At 37.3% G+C, this 18,025-nt stretch overlaps 1 long non-coding RNA gene across 1 annotated transcript; it reads right to left on the bottom strand.

The window, feature by feature from the left end:
* Nucleotides 1–2,268: 2,268 nt before the first annotated feature.
* On the bottom strand, nt 2,269–18,006 carry LOC129783130 (uncharacterized). The gene is made up of 3 exons (XR_008745119.1): nt 17,423–18,006; nt 7,828–7,937; nt 2,269–2,385 (listed from the first exon to the last, which is right to left on the bottom strand). It is a non-coding gene; the product is annotated as an uncharacterized LOC129783130 (long non-coding RNA).
* Nucleotides 18,007–18,025: the final 19 nt, after the last annotated feature.

The following is an 18,025-nucleotide window of genomic DNA, read 5'->3' on the forward strand; positions in this document are numbered from 1 at the left end:
CCATGCATGGAGATTAAAAATTAGAAACTTCCCTAGCTATTATTGAGAGTAAACATTTACAACAAATAATTGAGGTTTCTTGTAAAATAACAAGCCACAAAACTGGCATGATTATTTTAGGGAAATAAAACAACTGGACATAATTTGCTCAACCCCTGAAACAAGGACAAGAGTAAGACACTATGGAAAAACATGTCTTTGGGATAAAAATTCAAAGAACAGGGGAAGATTTGTAACACTTATTTCCCTTTTTGCAGCTTTAAAGCAATAACTCTAACAAAGTGGTAAAGAAAAAAATGGATGTCAGGACAAATTTTATATCAAATAGGGCTAAAATTTAAAAGATTTATTGATATTTTCAGAGACATTAGAGGGACATGGTAATAATTCAGAAAATTTTACATGGGCTAGGATATTTTAGTGTATGTGCTTCCAAACTAGATTTAAACTATTAAAGGGTGTCATTTCTCTCTTCATGTGTCAATATAGAGTTTAGAGTTACTTTTCTGACCTAGCTATGTATTTCCATACCTAAATTTCTTGTAAATATAATCCTAACACTGAATTTCTTGACATGAAAACTAGGCAGAAGCTGACAGATGCCATGAGGGGAATTCAGTTTAAAGCACTGTCCATACCAATGCTTTTTTGCAACCTTAAATATCAACCAAGGCCAAAGGTGGCCAAGGTACCTTTTACAAGAAAAGGTTTATGGGTGTTCTGAAAGACTGGTTTTATATTATTGTCGTTTATTTCTGAAGGAAGAAAAACAAGCTGTAGATTTTCTCTCTCTCTCACACACACACACCCCCACACCCCCACCCCCCAGAATCATAGCCATCTGTGAGGCTGTAGTGTGAGAGAAAAGTCGTCCTTTCTAGAGTCTAACTGGAGAGGAGAACAGGAGGTCAATGGAATCAACCAGAACTTCAAAAGTCCCCAGTGCTCCCAACACTTCCTCATATGAAAAGGAAAGCTCTACATTTGACTGAAGAGAACCAAACAACAACATTTACTGAGTGAATACAGTACCCTTGTTTACCCTTTTATTTAAAACTTGCACAAATTCTCTAAGCAAAAGTAGACATTTCTTATATGTGTTGTATTAAACAAAATCTTGCAATTTATTGTTATTTTGCAAAATGGTTTCTTTCTCTTTTTACTTTTAAGGGTTATGTTTGCAATTGTATACCATGTGTGCTTTCTAGATTAGAAAACTAGGCCTAATGTTGAAATATAAACCAAATGTGCAAAACACTTTTCAAACAAGAAGTTATACAGCTGTAATAAATTTAAATATTCTAATGCCTAGTTTGTTATAGGAAATGTAATACCAGCATTCATGAATTGTCAGACACCAGTAGAAGTAACTCACCTTGCATGGCCTTAAGCACTCTAAGAACTGCAATTCATACATCCACTCATACAACTTAAGAGGCTTCTAGAAAAAGCTCTCCTGCACTAGCACAGGTGACACGAACTTCTTGCAGAACTTCTACCAGAACTCTTTCCACATGTTCCCTGCTACCAAGACATGCCTAATAACCTTAATAACTTGGAGTAAAAGCAACAGTTTTCTTCTGCATTTACTTTAAGCTATATACCTCCCTTTCTTCCTACAAAATGTAAATGTCTCTTACTGTACAGTTCAGTATGGTTCAGAACAGTATCCTTTAGGAATTAGAGAACAAAAGAGAATGGGAAGAAAAAGAGTGGTCCAAAGAAGGAACCTTGTTCCAGCAAAGATGTCAGAGAGGGAAAATACTGAAAGAGAAACATTTAATTGCAGCCATTAAGGTCAGGGAAAATTACAGATCTCCAGTGCTATGAACCCAGGAGACAATCCGAGGAAGGGAAACAGGGTTTTTAGAATTCAGTACAGCCAATAAACTGAAGAGGCTGAGAACTGAAAAGTTGATAATTTTTTATATGCCTTATTTAGAATAACTGAAGTTTTCTGAGGGATTGAACTACCACTTGAAGTTGAGGGGAAGCAGGAATAGAGAAATGGAGGATTAGTTGAAGAAACAGAAAATTTTATCTAAATGACCCCTCACATTATATTATTTTAAAAAGTAAGTACATTTACTACAGTTTTCTTTAATTCCTCTGCAATTCTAACTGAGAAAGACCGTATATCAAAACCTATAACATCTTACCATACACTTAAGTGCTTAAATTGAGAAATGGAGGTTAGGACCCCAGTTCTCAGGTCAGGACACATCCATGTCTCCAGTTATTGCTCAAGAGGAAGAAAAAAATGTTTCTGAAAGGAGCAAATGTTTTCCGCTGACCGAGGGCAACGTATGTCCTCAAGGGATGAGGAGATTGCTGATCTGGGGTGGCAGGTATGCCACAGGGTCAACAAAGTTTTCCACTTCAAAACTTAAAAAAGAAAGAAAAAAATCCGTTCACCCAATCAATACTTAAGCATTGATACATATCTCCACAACACTTATTAAGAAGAAAACACAATGGATGACTTTACCTGATGGCATTTAAGTCCATCTTGAGTTTTTACACTGCCCATATGCGAAAGTTCTTACAACCTTGACCTGTCTGTGATGTTTAAGTGTGACAGAGCTTGAGGCAGGATCCAAGTCTCTGAAAGAAAGAACCTTCTACAAGGGAGGATTGGGATTTGGCAGAAAAGGAATTAAAAGTTGAGTGTCGGTGCCGAGGAACCCAGCGGACTGTTCCATTACCTGGAGAGGGGGAAATCTACTTCCATGCTATTAATTATTCGCTATAAAATTAAAGATAAAATTTCAAAAGGAGAGCGATAAACAGTCATTATAAAGCATGAGGAGGAGATCTATGAATTAAAAGAGGTGAACCTGAGGTAAAATCTTGAGGGCACCTCTCTCCTTTCTCCTGCGTGGGCAAGTTCCACTCAGGCGCCTGGTTTGAGGGAGGAGGCGAGGTGGCACTCCGGTAGCGTGTTTGGGGTTGGCTGGGTGTTTTAGGAGCTTTTAGATCCACTTTTATTTCTCCTTCCAGCATCACCAGTGTTTCCCTCCTCACTGGCGCTGTGGCTGCTCATAACAGTCTCATTTATATGAGCAGGACTGGGAGGAGAGAAAAAAGGGAGAGCAGGGAAGCAGCGATGGGAGGTGGGGTTTGGAGTGACAAAGGCGCAGGCAGCGGCCACCACGGGGTCAGCCCGGGCTGCCGCTCAGTTAAGAGTCCAGTGACTTCTTCAGTCATAATCTGACGTACTGAGCCAAAATCTGCTCAGTAGGTGTAACAAATAGGCTTGGCTAACGGAAGTCCTGAGCATAAATGCAAGTAACTCGACCAGATTTCATACAAAGCGTTTTAAAGAACCGGAGGCTGGGTGAGACCCACCACAGGCAGTTCTCAGGAACATGCTCAGCCATTGAGTACTTCTCCAGGCATCTGATTACACTAATGTATTGGAGTATTTGATATATTGTGTTCTTTAAGAATAATTTAAAATGTCAGTGTATACAAAAAATACTTTTTGCTATTAAGTGATTATACTGTGGTGTCTTTGATTTAGAGGCCCATAATAAAAATTTCTCAAGAAAGTGAGGAACTGGGTTCTTTGATCTGCACCTAGATGACAAGAAACTGAGGGCACTTAAAATGTTCATGAAGTAGCTGGTGTAGGAGCAGCTATCAGTGATAAACATGAGAGCTTTCCATCATACTAAAAATATTTCTGTAGAATCATAAGCATGTGCAGTGCTTCCCAAGCAACTTTAAAATGCCAGTCTCACTTCCTCTGAGAAACTCTGAAACTTAAAAGCAAACCAAAACCACACAGAATAAACAAATTAGGAGCATAAAATGAGGTGAATAGGAGGGGTATTGTCTTTGGAAAGTCCAATTAATTTTTTTAATGTGATAGTTTCTTCTATATAATTAATAAGAACATTTATTGACTACCCAATTACACCTAAGTACCTGAGTAGTATAAGCAATAATACTGTGATAACATGGTATGTATGGAGACTCCATATACTAAAGAGAAAGAAGAGATTGAACTACATTATAACAACTGTGATCCCTCTGGGGCACACCAGTGAAACATCACCAGGAAGTCTGCATTAATCATTGTTCTGGCACTATTTGTGGGGGGTTTTTTTTGTGGATAAATAAGGACTTCAGTGCACTAAGCAATCCTGAACCTTTCTTGAGCTCTACATTAACAAATAACCAAACATAGTATTTAATTAAGAAAAAGTTGCCATATGCTTTTGCAGCCAAAGGGAAGTATGTATGCTGGATGAAACCTATTAGATTAATAGTACCACAACTTTTTGCTTGGCACATACATGGTTGTAAGAATTTGTCCTTTAAATTTTTGCAGATGAAAAGAAAACATTCCTAAAGGCAATAATTAGTTATTATTCTACAGCTACTGAAACACGTAGTTGTATTCCTATAGCCTGATTATTACAGGTCTATAACTTCCCTGAAATTACATGTGAAATTTTTGATTTCAGGCATTTTGGCACCAGTATATAGCATTTCGGCATCAGTATATAGCATTTCAAATGAAATTTTGGGGAATCAGAGAAATTATATTTATTACATGTGAAGAGCATCAGCCATAAATAAGTCATATAGACATCTCTGAACTGCTTTTAGAAGAGGGCAAAGCTGTTACAAGGCCTTGTAAGAAAAATCTTCTTTTAAAAATACACATTTGTTTTTATTGTTGGGAGGGAAGATTATTAAAGGAGTGAGAAGGAGGAAAAAAGATGTAACTAACTGCTAAGGATAATCAGTTTGATAGATTGTGAATGTTCAACAGTTATACAGTTTTATACTAACTTCATAACACTATGAAGGTCATCAGAGTGCTGTGTAACACAATGTTCATGATAATGAAACAAAGCCTCACAGGCTATAAAATATGTGACACTCCTGCCCCTATAGACCATGTTATATTTTTGAGTTAATCATCAACAATATAGGGACACTAAGCGTTTTTCTCTTTTCAAGCTCTAGCTGGTATTAATGAGAAGATTTAGAAAATAAGGGGACTATAAGATTATGATGTGACTAACTGTAAAATAAAGACCAATGCCTTGCATTCAAAATTTAAATGGACTAGAAAAAGCTACATTTACCTTTATTAATCTAGATTTTAAAAGCAAAACAAAATCCCCAAACTTCTATTAGTACTTGTTTAGATGACCAATTTTTCATGAAACTGCATTATTAAGGAAAACTCAGATGAGGTTAACATCAAAATACATAGCCTGTACAACTCAACATGCCCCTAGACTAGACAGTCAACTTTAGTACTTCTGAAGATTACATGGAAACATCCAAGTTTTCATAGCATAAGTAATATGCTAAGCTCTTAACAGTCAGTCATAAACACAGCACATTTATATTTTAAATTAAAAAAAAAGAAATGAAACATTTACACTCTATAGTCTAAATGAAGTTTCTGAAATTAGCCGTGAAAAAACTGAAAATTGAAAGATCATATTTTCAAGTCTGCACATATATAACAATTTTTCTGAAACAATATTTTCATATAAGTATTTCTTATGGTACACTATATTTTAAACATCAATTTTATAGCATGGGTTTTACAATTAATCTCTTTACCAAGAGTATTCCTTATTTAACTGACTTTTTTATCCAAATGTTATTCAACACAAATACCTTTTCTATAGTATTAAAATAGGATATCCACCAAAACAAATTTTACATTCACCTTCTGCGATGAAAGTTTATTAAATAATGATTGATTACTGCTTATGAAAAAGTCTTTGATCATGTATTTAATTAGGAATTGTTTAACTTGGACAGTGAGCTCAAGGGCAACTATAAATCACATTTAATGGATCCAACAGGTGGTGCTTGTCCTAAGCCCCCTGAACAGGCAGGATGTGAGCAGGACCATCCAGACAAAAAATACTGTGTGCAGCTGTGTCATGACAGTAACTCAACCACGCTTGGATGTCTGGCCAATGTCCCTGATGTGTGTGGACCTTATGGATCATGAGATAGCGTACACCTGCACTTAGCCTAAACTTAAAAGTTTGCAAACGCTAGGTATGTAAGCTGGGTTGTTTTTTTTTTTTTTTGCTGAGTATAAAGGCGGGCAAGCTCCAGGACTGGGCCAGAAGCCTCATCTACAGGTGGACGCACCATATAGGAACTTCCCAGTTACCAAGAGACTCCTGGCACTGGCTGCAATGGGGCTTCCCAGCCAAAGTGGGGGTCAGGATGATGTTATTAAGGTGGTAATTGGCCATGTATCCTTTTCTTAATCGCTGTAATGCTTTGCAGTAAGGATGTGATACTTTGCTCATATTGCTCTTCTATCATATTGTGCATAATAACTAGTACTGTTTCCTTTTATCATATTGCATACTATCTTCCTTTATTATATTACAATATAATAAACTACATTTATTTTTATATTTGATTTGGAATCCATTTTTGCTTGGTAGCCAGTCAGTCAGCAAAACACCTACTCAAAGACATAATAAATTATTCTTTTGCCTCTATGGGCATTTGACTAGTTTGTAAACATTATTACAAGAAAAAATAAAACAGCAAGATCATTGCTTATAGAGAGAACCTTTTTTAAGCCAGTGGATTCTTTAAGAGGAACAGGTAGAGATTTATATTTTGGATTATTTTTGCCAATGAAGAACAGTCAAAATAGGAAAAGGCGGCAAGTAAGGGCTTTTATATGCTGCCTCTATATTTGGAAGCAAGTGAGAAGGAAACAATCTAAAACATTAGGGAAAACACAGTCTAATGGCAGAGAAAATATAAATATTACCCAAGAAAATGCAAGAGAAACAAGCGCTTTGACCAGAAGAGAGCAATCACTAGTGTAGTCTGGAAATGAGGGGAAACAGCAGTGGAACCATGGAAGGTATGAAAGTAACTAGTAACTTCAGGAAACTCTAGCAAATGAAAGTATTAAAACAATATTTAAAGGGGCATATGCATATATTATCCTGTCAGGAAAATTCATATTTTGAGTGCTGCCAGGTTATTGTAATTTATGGATCTATTTAGAAGGCAACTGTCTTTAAAAATGGAAACGTATTCTTATGTGCTTTGACTTGAATGGCTAGTGGATTGCCTCTGTCAGAAAAAATATATGATGGCATCAGATATTTTGATGCACTCTATTTCTAATGATTGTGCATACATTCTTTTCCTCTGAAACCATGGGAAAATTTCACTCAGTCTCAAGTCCTTTTTGCTTGACAGTCATCTTGAATCTCTCTTGCTCCATTTTCCTTAGAGCTATGCTCCCAGTGATTGCTCAGACCTGTGTATGAGTTTCTGTGCCTTCTCTGCATCTGTTCCTATGGCATTTTTGGTTTTTTTTTCTCACACATCTAACTTCAAAATATTCAATAAAATATGTGCTGCCCATATGTGCCTTTTTTTGGGTGGTGACATGTACCCATGTTCTCGTGGAGGCTGTTCTTGTTCCAGAAAGTTTAACTACTTTTAAGCAATTTTAATTTTTTAGCAATTTTAAGAAGCACTGTCTATGATAATTAGCTGTAATATGTTTTATCTAACATTATGGCTAAGAGACCATCTTAATACATTGAACTCTGCATGGAAAACATACTACCAAAAGCACAGGTATACATATTACAGCCTCCTTAAGAGAGTGACTATATTGTCTTTCATATCAGTACTTGCACTGGAATGCAATCTTTACTGGGAATACAGTAGATAAAGTTGGCAAACCTACAAAATGTTCAATAGTAACTAAAAACTATAAATTAACATTAATTAACAACGCTGTGCATGCTAGTGTTCTTTCATTATAGTCAAGATTTGTAAACAATTTCCGCTTACCTATAACCTTTAAGAAAACTGCTCATGCTTAATCCCGTTATTTCTCCAAATCTTAGGACAAGATTTTCTATGCTGTTCTTCTCTTCAAAGATGAATTACATTTAAGGAACCTGAGGGAAGTCATATAGGTATTTTAAAACAGCGGGAGAACAAATAAAGAAATTTAAACATCAAAAACTTTTGCAGCACTCTCAAAACTAGCCAGCTGCAACAAGGTCTTTTACCATCACATACCAAGTTAACTTCAATAAGTAGTTAGCACACCTTGCCCCGGCACAGCCACCAATCCCCCACAAGGTTTCTAAGGTCCATCTACTGTTCATGCTGTTTCTTCATACTCTTCAGGCCAGTCCCTCAGCTTCTTGCCTCTGCTGCCTTCTCCTCCTCTCTCCTCATCCAGGTCTCTCTCTCTCTCACACACACCCCTGAAGCCAGCCCACAACTGTATGTTATCAATGTTAATTAACCCAGCTTCATTCCTCTACAAAAAACTAGAATTTAAATATATCATGATGCAGAAAAGGACATTTTTCATAAATAGATCATTTTGACTTGATTTTAAAGTTATGGTGTTATGAGCAAAAAGCAGGTGCAGATCCCTCAGGGATGAGGCACAACACTCAGCAACTGAAAACTTTGGCTTTAATGAAAGTGTATGGTTACCACTGTGGGAGCCCCTGGGACACCATCACTAATCAAATAAGGACCCTATGCAGTGGAGCCCTACTAGGAAGTGAAGCTCAAAGGAAAAGCACCTCAGGGGTGGATAATAAAACGTGTGCTTATTAGCATATCATATATATGCAATGTCTTGTTACCGTGGTTTAACCCCAACCGACAACCAAGCATCACACAGCCACTTGCTCACTCCCCCCCACCCGGAGGGGTGGGGAAGAGAATCAGAAAGGAATGTAAAACTTGAGGGTTGAGATAAGAACAATTTTATAATTTTAACAGAACAAAAAAAAGAACAATAATAACAATTATAACGGAAAAGGGGGGGAAAGGGTAAAATGCAAAGGAAAAGGGAGAAAGGAAAACAAGCAATGCACAGTACAACTGCTCACCACCTGCTGACCAATGCCCAGCCAGTCCCTGAGCAACAATCCCCCCCAGTTAACCCTCCAAGTTTATATACCAAGAGCCAAAACACAGCACTGTACTAGCTACTAAGAAGAAAATTAACTCCATCCCAGCTGAAACCAGGACACTTGTTTTGCTTATTAGCAAAGTAGCTGATGTAATGCGGGTGGTGTTTGAATTCTGAGATCTGCAGCTAGCCACCCTCATTGGCACCCATGCAGGGGTATGTGCAGATGGGTGGGGTGGGTAAGCAAACTATCCTGGGTTACCGTGACAATGAAATAAAATGTGCTTGGGACTCTACATACTCCTATGGGGAGAAAGAAACTATCCCAGGTTACCGTAACAACAAGATAAGATGTTTTATTTATCCTTACTCCTTTTCCATTTTTATCTTAAAATAAATTACATTTTAGAAATTATTTTCATTACGTTAGCCATAATTTAAAGGAGTGCAAAAGTTACTTGTGTTTATTTAATTTTATTGCACAATGTATGCTTCCTGTTCCTTTTCTCACTATAATTTTTTTTCATAAGGATGTCTAAAAGAAAGAGGGACATCTGTTGCAAGTTAGAAGGCTGTTTTAGCCACCATAAAGGACTGTCTAAAATGTCTTCATATGAACAAAAATCTAACTTGATAGCCAAATTCCAATCAACATTCTTTTGTCAGGTTTCTGGATAAAAAAAATAGGTGATTAATTGCTTCAATAAAGAATTAATTGGAAATATGAATGTGATTTATCTCTAGGTAGAGGACCACAGTTCTCTCTTTCTTACCTTCCTTTTGGCTAATTGCTCCAAGGAGACTGCATTAGGTGTATCTATAAAATGCAATGTAAATGAAACCACCATAAAACATTCACAGGCACTGGAAATAATTTGTCTAAAAACTGTGTATTAAAATGTTCGAACAGACCTTGGCACAGGCTAAAAGCATGCCAGCTAGTACTTTCCTAAACAATTCCTGGGCACGGTTTGGGAGTTAGTGTGAGTCAGGAACCATTCCCAATGGGCAGTAGATGCATGTGACTATCCTGTTTTGAAGAATAAAAGGGTTTAATAATAAAGGCATAAAACATTGTATGGTTACCAATCTCAGTGCCAGAGAACAATCCCAGACATGTTTAACCTAATAGCTTATATGTAGCCATTGAATCTTTTGGCTGATATGGATAACATTTCAGTATCTGAAGAATGGAAAAGTTCTGCTTTCTTTCAAAGAAGCAGTTTTTAAAGGCCTAAGCCCAAGAAGCTTTTAACATACATGATTTAGATAATCATCTCTCTGTCTCAAATCATTTTTTACTGGCAAGATCGTTAAAAAGGGCATGGCAAGGCATTTTAAGCATGATATGATGTTCTCAGATTTCTTTAATCCATAAAAGTGTGGCTTTCAGTTTGCACCAAATACAACAGTCCATCAGGCCAATTTTTAATTTCTGTCCTTTGTCAGAAGATGAATGTCCACATTAACTTGCTGGCCCATGAAACTGCATCAATTTACCTTTACACCTTAAAAAGTTAAAAAAAAAAATTAAATGCCTGAATGTGTTTATCGTAATCTCTCAAAATAATCCATAGCAGCCCTCACATCTCTTGTATGAAATTGCACAGGATTTGTTATGTAACTGACATGCAGTTCTATATCTCTGTTATAAAACATGATGGTAAGTTGCTTTCCCAGTGCCCGTCCAAAAAAAGACTTTTGAGAGGATAAAGTCATATGAGGCTCAGATTAAAGAAAAAAAAAATTGTGGGAAGTTCAGGAAGTTATAGCAGGAACGGTACCTGCTTTCTTTCTGAAGTTCACCAATAGTGAATCCACAGAAAAGAGCCTAAAGAGCATCTTTAGCCAGATTTCAGATTTCTTTCAATGACAATGTATAACTGATCATTTATCTTCCCTACAAAAATAACTGTTATTATGTCTGTTCTTACAGCCCTAACAATACTGGGACAATCTACTTGTCCAGCAGAGTATTCTATCACTGACCTCTTTTTCTGTTATATAATGTATTTTATTGTTATCTATATTTTATAATCTAAATTACATATATTATCTGTGTTTTAAATTTTTGCCTTGCATAATCAAAAACTGACTGTAACATTCAAATGAAAATACTAGAGCTTTGTCTTCAATATTTTTCCTCCATATATAACAAGTATACATTTTAAAAGACATATTTGCCATAGAATCCATATCCCTTCTTCATAGAAACAGAAGCATATTCTTAACACAGTAGAGACAGTGCAAGTTTGTCACTTAAGAAAAAATTAAAAGATGAAATAGTATTATTTCATTCCATATGAAATTCTTGTTGGTAAATTATGCTAAATAATTAGAATAAAACACCCAAACCAACAAACACAAACCTCCATCTGTCTTACCAGAAAAAAAAAATAAAATAAAATCAGTAGTCACCATCAAGTTCTAAACTTAGAGCAAGTACCTATACAAATATTTTACTACTCAATATGCAGGCTTCCTTAGTTTTTTATTTTACCTGTACCACTGAAGGCCTCATCTGATATTAGGTTGCTTACTTCTCACAATGAATATTCCATAGTGAATTAATTGCATGGTGCTATTATTTACTCCTTTGAACTAAAGTCAATGCAAAGAGCATAACTTTATCTTACCTGCCATACAGCATTCAGCATTACATTCTTCCTACTCGCTGTTGTAGTTCAGCCTTAACACCAGACTCCCAATCATTTGAATAATTAAATTTAGGATGATAGCTATATGATTGCATTACTATATTACATTCAGATAATAAGCTGAGTTACTTTCAATTATTTTTTTAAAAATTAAAAATATACCATCAGGTGGATAACTGGCTAGCTGAAAAAGGTCTCATAGACATAGTCCAGCTGGCTGGACAAAAATGCACATCGCTCTCAGCTTATCTGAAGTAAAGCAAAATACATTGTCTTTGGCTGTCCTTGTTACACAATAACAGGAAGATTTTGGTGGGAAAAGAATGTTGCAGGTGGGAACAGAAAACTACAGAAGAGAAACTAGGGGCAGGCTTGATATTTAGGCAACTAACCAATAATGAGCTTAACTTTTGTAATATGTATGAGCTAATTGTAACAAGGCATAAAAGGTGACTGTAAGGGACAATAAACGAAGTCTGCTGATCACTCATATTGAGTGACTGTGTCTTCCCTCCGTCGCGACAAATGGCGCCCGAACAGGAACCCTAGAGAGGGCTGAACCTGCGAGCCACGGTTCGACGGAGATTCGGGTACCGGTCCTGAAAGCAGCGCAGGAGGCGGAAGGGCACAGTCCCCGCGCCCGGGAGCACCTACAGAGGGTCCCGCCGGCCACGCGTCGCCGAAGTCTCGCAAAGGCTGCAACAGCGCTGACGAAGGTATGGAGAGACAAGCGACGTACGATTCGCTCAAATGCTTTTTAGAAAAGCTGAGCGTTCGGGACATAGATTATAACAAGGCATTACCCGGGTTATTAGCGTATGGGATAGCATCTGGGTCCCCCGCGGCAGCGGCGAGCGGCGGCGCGCGGCCCGGCAGGCCCCTTCCCGGCCGCGGTTTCTCTCCAAGGCGGCACCATCCCCCCCCCCCCCCCCCCTCCGATCGGCGCCATGGCGATGCAAGCGGCCAAGCGAGCTAACATCCGGCTGTCCCAAGGGATCAATCGGACCCTTTATATTCGGAACCTGCCGTATAAAATCACAGCGGAGGAAATGTGTGATATGTTTGGGAAATACGGACCTATTCGACAACTCAGAGTTGGAAACACTCCTGAAACAAGAGGCACAGCTTAAGCTTCTCAAGGAAAAATACGGAATTCATTACAAACCTACCAAAAAAAAAAAAGGTGCTTCAGATGTCCCCTACAAGAAATGGGTTTCTGCCTTGAACTAGCAAACATCTCTGTGTTTAACGAGAAGCCTTTTTGCCTTGATGGAGATAATTTATGCTGTATTCTGTATTTATGCTGTATTCTGAATGTGGAAATTGGTTGGGACTAGGAGGCTGGCTTAAAGGCATTTTGCAAACGGGATTATTATTTTTGATCATTATTGTAATAATAGTTTTTTGATCAAAACCAGCCAAAATTATTTGTAAGCATTAGGCATATCTGAAGAGAATGCCTTTATTTGAATCAGCAGTTAAGGTGTAGTTTAGTCTGAGGCTGTGGTTTTATCTGCTTCTGGTGAATTTTTGAAGTGATGAAATCAGAGATACAAGGTATACTAAGAGTTATGAGGTAATAAGGTAATAATCTAAGTAAGGGTGCTGTCTTTTATATCTACAAGTGCAACATGCTTTTATGTAGCAGAGAGAAACTTTAACAATAATGTTGCTTGAGCGAGATGTGCATGTGACAACTTGGGAAAAGGGATATCACAACTGGAGTGCAACAGTGTTTCTACGTCTGGCAGAGTGAAATCTTTCAAGACCTGAGTTTAGACAGTCTAAAATAAGTTGTTAGTATTCAGAAAACCCATCTTAAGCCTCTTTTGCTTACACAGTGTTATGGAAGTCAACTGCTATTGTAGAGAATTAATGATTTTTTAATACATATTAACAAATACTACTATTTTACCTTGAGGCAGTTGAGCGAGAAATACTCACGTGTAGCATTTGAGGGAATGTCAGCATAAATCGCACTTACAGTAAGACTGCATTTTTAATTACTGTACTCGTTAAGATTCGATGATGCCATAAGGCTAAGGCCTTTTATCACAGATTGGTTCTGAACTAAAAGGTGTGTGCACATGTAGATATGCACATTTGTGTTATTTTCCTTAATTGGCTACAAAATAATATAATTAGGTTGGGGACTAGATCTTGGGAATTTGTCTATTATACTTCTGTTTGTTAAGGAACGTGCATAACATACAGCACCCATGTAGGCTTGGCTTGTGGCACAGTTGTCAAATTTAGCATAGACATTCAGACAGATAAGCAACGTACTCTTCTTGTGTGTATCACCTACAAGCCATTATGGCTTAGTGTGTAAATCTGTATGTAACTATTGAAAAATCCCCTTATGAATGTATATAGCTTAGAACTAATTTTTCCCCTTTGTTAATTCTTTGATATCAATGAGGTATTCTTCAGAAAATGTATGGACTGGTTGGTTGCATAAGGGCAGTTGTTATTTGGACAGAAAATTGTTAATGGTCAGGGATTTTCCACTAAAATATTTGCAAATATTCCTAGTCAAACATCAGTTTGGTTTCTTTTTGGGTTTTGAGCTTGCATTAGTCCATGTTCAGAACTTTAAAATTACCTTTGAAGTTTTTAAACTTTTTATATCACTGGAACAGAAAGAGCATCTAAATTAAAGCTTCAAGCTAACTTTATTTTTCAAGTATTTCAGGAATTATACTTCTGAACTGAGATTTTATAAGTTGGCTGTGTATTTTCCTGTGTTAAAACGCTGTTATTGAAAATGGTCAACCAGGCCCATGTCACCCAAAATAAAGATGGGGGAATTGTGGATAACTGGCTAGCTGAAAAGGGTCACATAGACATAGTCCAGCTGGCTGGACAAAAATGCACATCGCTCTCAGCTTATCTGAAGTAAAGCAAAATACACTGTCTTTGGCTGTCCTTGTTACACAATAACAGGAAGATTTCGGTGGGAAAAGAATGTTGCAGGTGGGAACAGAAAACTACAGAAGAGAAACTAGGGGCGGGCTTGGTATTTAGGCAACTAACCAATAATGAGCTTAACTTTTGTAATATGTATGAGCTAATTATAACAAGGCATAAAAGGTGACTGTAAGGTACAATAAACGAAGTCAGCTGATCACTCATATTGAGTGACTGTGTCTTCCCTCCGTCGCAACACCATCATAATGCTAATTTCTAAATATTTTACTGAGACATCACATTTATTTAAAATTCTGCTCAGAAATACATACTACCTGTAAATTACTAACAGGTAAATATAACAATGTTTGTTCATCCCATTAACAACTTAAAATGACAAGCACCTTTATGTTATACCAGCCCTTACAGAATCAAAAATGGAAAAGCACAATACATTTTTCATTCATTCTATAGAAAAAAAATTAATGACAACAAGCAACCGCTAAGAAAACATTGGTGTCAGGTGTGTTTTTACAGTAATATTACATGCTGTCCAGAATTTATGAAGCTAAATGACAACATGTAGCTGTCAGGGAAATTAACATCAGAATGAAAAGGGCAGAGAGGCCTCCAGTATTTTCAACAGTGTACACATGCATATTGTATAACTAGAAAGCTTTTTATCTCAGTACACAGTTGCAAACAGCAGCAAGAGAGGTACCTACAACAACGTATTTTTTTGTGAAAATTGCTTGAGAAATACATTTTAAAACCAGTACTGTCTGCATGGAGATCTCCAATTCTTGCCTTTTAAAGTTACACTAAAACTACTGAATTATTGATTCTTTGAAGAACAAGAAATTAGTCTCAGAATAACTGACTGTGCAAACACCTTAGATTTATGGGAGCCCAGTCATTTGTTTAGGGCAAAAGAAACATTCTCCCTTGACATCAAAGGGAGCAGGATTAGGTTCTAAAGCTTTACCCTGAATCTTGCAGTTCATTTTCAGGGCTACATAGGCGTGGATTTATCAGGGGAATTCAGAGAGCTTTGCATTTGCATAGCCATCAGCTTTGTTTAGTGCAGCATATGCTCCTTAAGTGTGCCACAGTCATGGTTGTATGACTGCATAACTCCTCCCATACAGATTAGGACCACCTCTACCCCATGACTAAGATCTGGAACAGACATAAGATTTAAAGTATCTTTTGATATGCTTTCCAGTAATATTATGAAATACTTGTTTTTATCCCTTTTTCTGGGCATTTCAGGCATAACAAGATGAACCCCATGCATACTAAAATATCTTTTTAGGAACATAGTGAGTTTTCATTCTGCAATAAATCTTTGTTAGTAGACCTTTGAAGACAAAAGGAATACAAGGAACCACTTGTCTGAATGCAACTGAAGAATTTGCACTTTCCTTTAAAAAAGTAGATTACAGTAATATCTAATGGAATAAAACATATTTAAGTATTTAATTTCCCTTAAAAAAATGTCCTGATTTGCTCATGTGTGTTACAACACCTTCTAAAACAACTAATGACTTAAATTAGTTGTTTTCTTGTGCAGGTAAAACATCATAGTACTCAGACAAAACAGCCATTTCTACAAATTCTTTTAGTTGAATGGGATTTTAAAAGCATAAAATGGTCCAGTGACATTCTCACTGGAAAATTCCAACAGAAACAAAGTAGTCAAATATGTGTTGTGTCTTACCATGATGTTTGTACTGGCTAAACCATATTTCATATGGAAGACACATGGCATTTGAAAAGCAAAATTTCAGTATTTACATTTTATTTACACCCTAAATCACCAATTAAGAAAAAAATCACTATATAAATAAGTTACTAAAATCACATGAAGACTCCATCAACATGAATTGGTAACAATCAGAAGTAGACTGAAGTAGTATTCCTAGGCCAACTTTGTCATTTTTGAATCATATTTTCCTTTGAATTCATAGGTGTACATGTCCACATAAATATGCGTATGTGAATTCTTAAATAGGTAGTTTATTAAACTTTAGTTTGTTACCAAAAGAAGATAAATATTTCCCCCTTGACTTACAGAGTTGCACTGTATTAAATTAAGCACAAAGACTTATGAACATACTTAGTTTACTACACCAATATCTATTTCAAATGAATAATTAAGTTGTGAATGAATAAACCTTTTATATGAACTTGGAACAAAGGTATATAATACATTTATTTCAGAGCCCAGTTTACTCTGTCTCTATTAAACTTACATGAGCATGTACCCATTAAATATTTGTATTTCCAGTACTGAATTACCATATTCTCCAGTGCTGTCTTCATTTCTGTACTTTCAAACAAAACCACATACACTTGTAAAATGAACTTTGATTCATCCAACATTATAAATTTAATAGTCTTTTAAGCTTGAGAAAGGCATTTTAAATCTGTATTAAAGACAGAGAACTATTCAGGAAATCCTAAGACTTGGAAAAATTCAAGTGCATTGGTGTGAGATATTATCCCTCTGTGCAAATAATATCCATCCAAAGCTGAAAGGGTGTGTTTATATGTTACAGAATATTTAAAGCTGGCTGTGTCCAAATGTATGGCTGAATCCTGAAGTCCACAGACAAGGAAGGCTTCCTCTGAAAATCAAAGGATTTTTGTCCAAGTACTGAGGAGCAAAACTATATAAATAGGAAAATACATAGTTGATTCATCAGATATAAATGATATTATCCCATTCTATTATTATCCACAGTTTACCTACACAGAGGAAAATCAGAAAATCTTTCAGACTAGGACATTCACTTTCATCAAACACTCCATCACAACCCAAAATTAAAATATTTCCAGTAAATCTAGCGGTGGTGGTGGAGAGCACCAGCCTCCAGCAAAGGGCCCCTAATTTAAATATCAGCATTCCCCCCCATGCTCGTTTCGGTACGCCCACCTGGAGATTCCTCGCCCCAGCAACGTTTCCAGCATCGGGTGTTTCAGTTCCTGCGACGCGGCCTATTTACACCCGCAGAGATGGACATTAGCAGTAACACTAACTCCAGCAAGTGTCCAGCCGGGTCTGACACATCTCACCCGCTGGGGCGGGAGGACGGACACACGAGACGACAGGACTGCCACCTTTGTGGGTTCATTTTAAGATGCTTTTTTTAAGTCTGCCTCCTGCAAGACGGCATTTTTTAGTTCTCCTCCCCACCATCCTTAAGGAAGGCAAAAATAAAGCCCAAAACACGTGCTTTTTTCAATGGTTACTTCATTACAAATCACTGGCTGCCTTCCTTTCAGCGCAGGCCTAAGCATAAACTCCAGTCTTCTTCCACACACCGGGGGGGGGGGAAGACAAACTCAAGCAGCAGCCGAAGGGGTGGGGAAGCCATGTAGCGGAGCCTTGGTTGTACCCGCTGCGGCGAGGCGAAGAGATCTACTCCAGCTGCAGCAGAGCTGGGAGGGGAACGACGTGGAGCAGAGCAGTAGCAACAGCGGAAGCAACACTGGTTGAGCGAGTGAGAAGAGAGTAGCGGAGGGAAGGGGGAGGCTG

This window comes from Falco peregrinus, chromosome W (genome assembly GCF_023634155.1).
Source record: "Falco peregrinus isolate bFalPer1 chromosome W, bFalPer1.pri, whole genome shotgun sequence".
In the NCBI taxonomy this organism is placed as follows: Eukaryota; Metazoa; Chordata; class Aves; order Falconiformes; family Falconidae; genus Falco; species Falco peregrinus.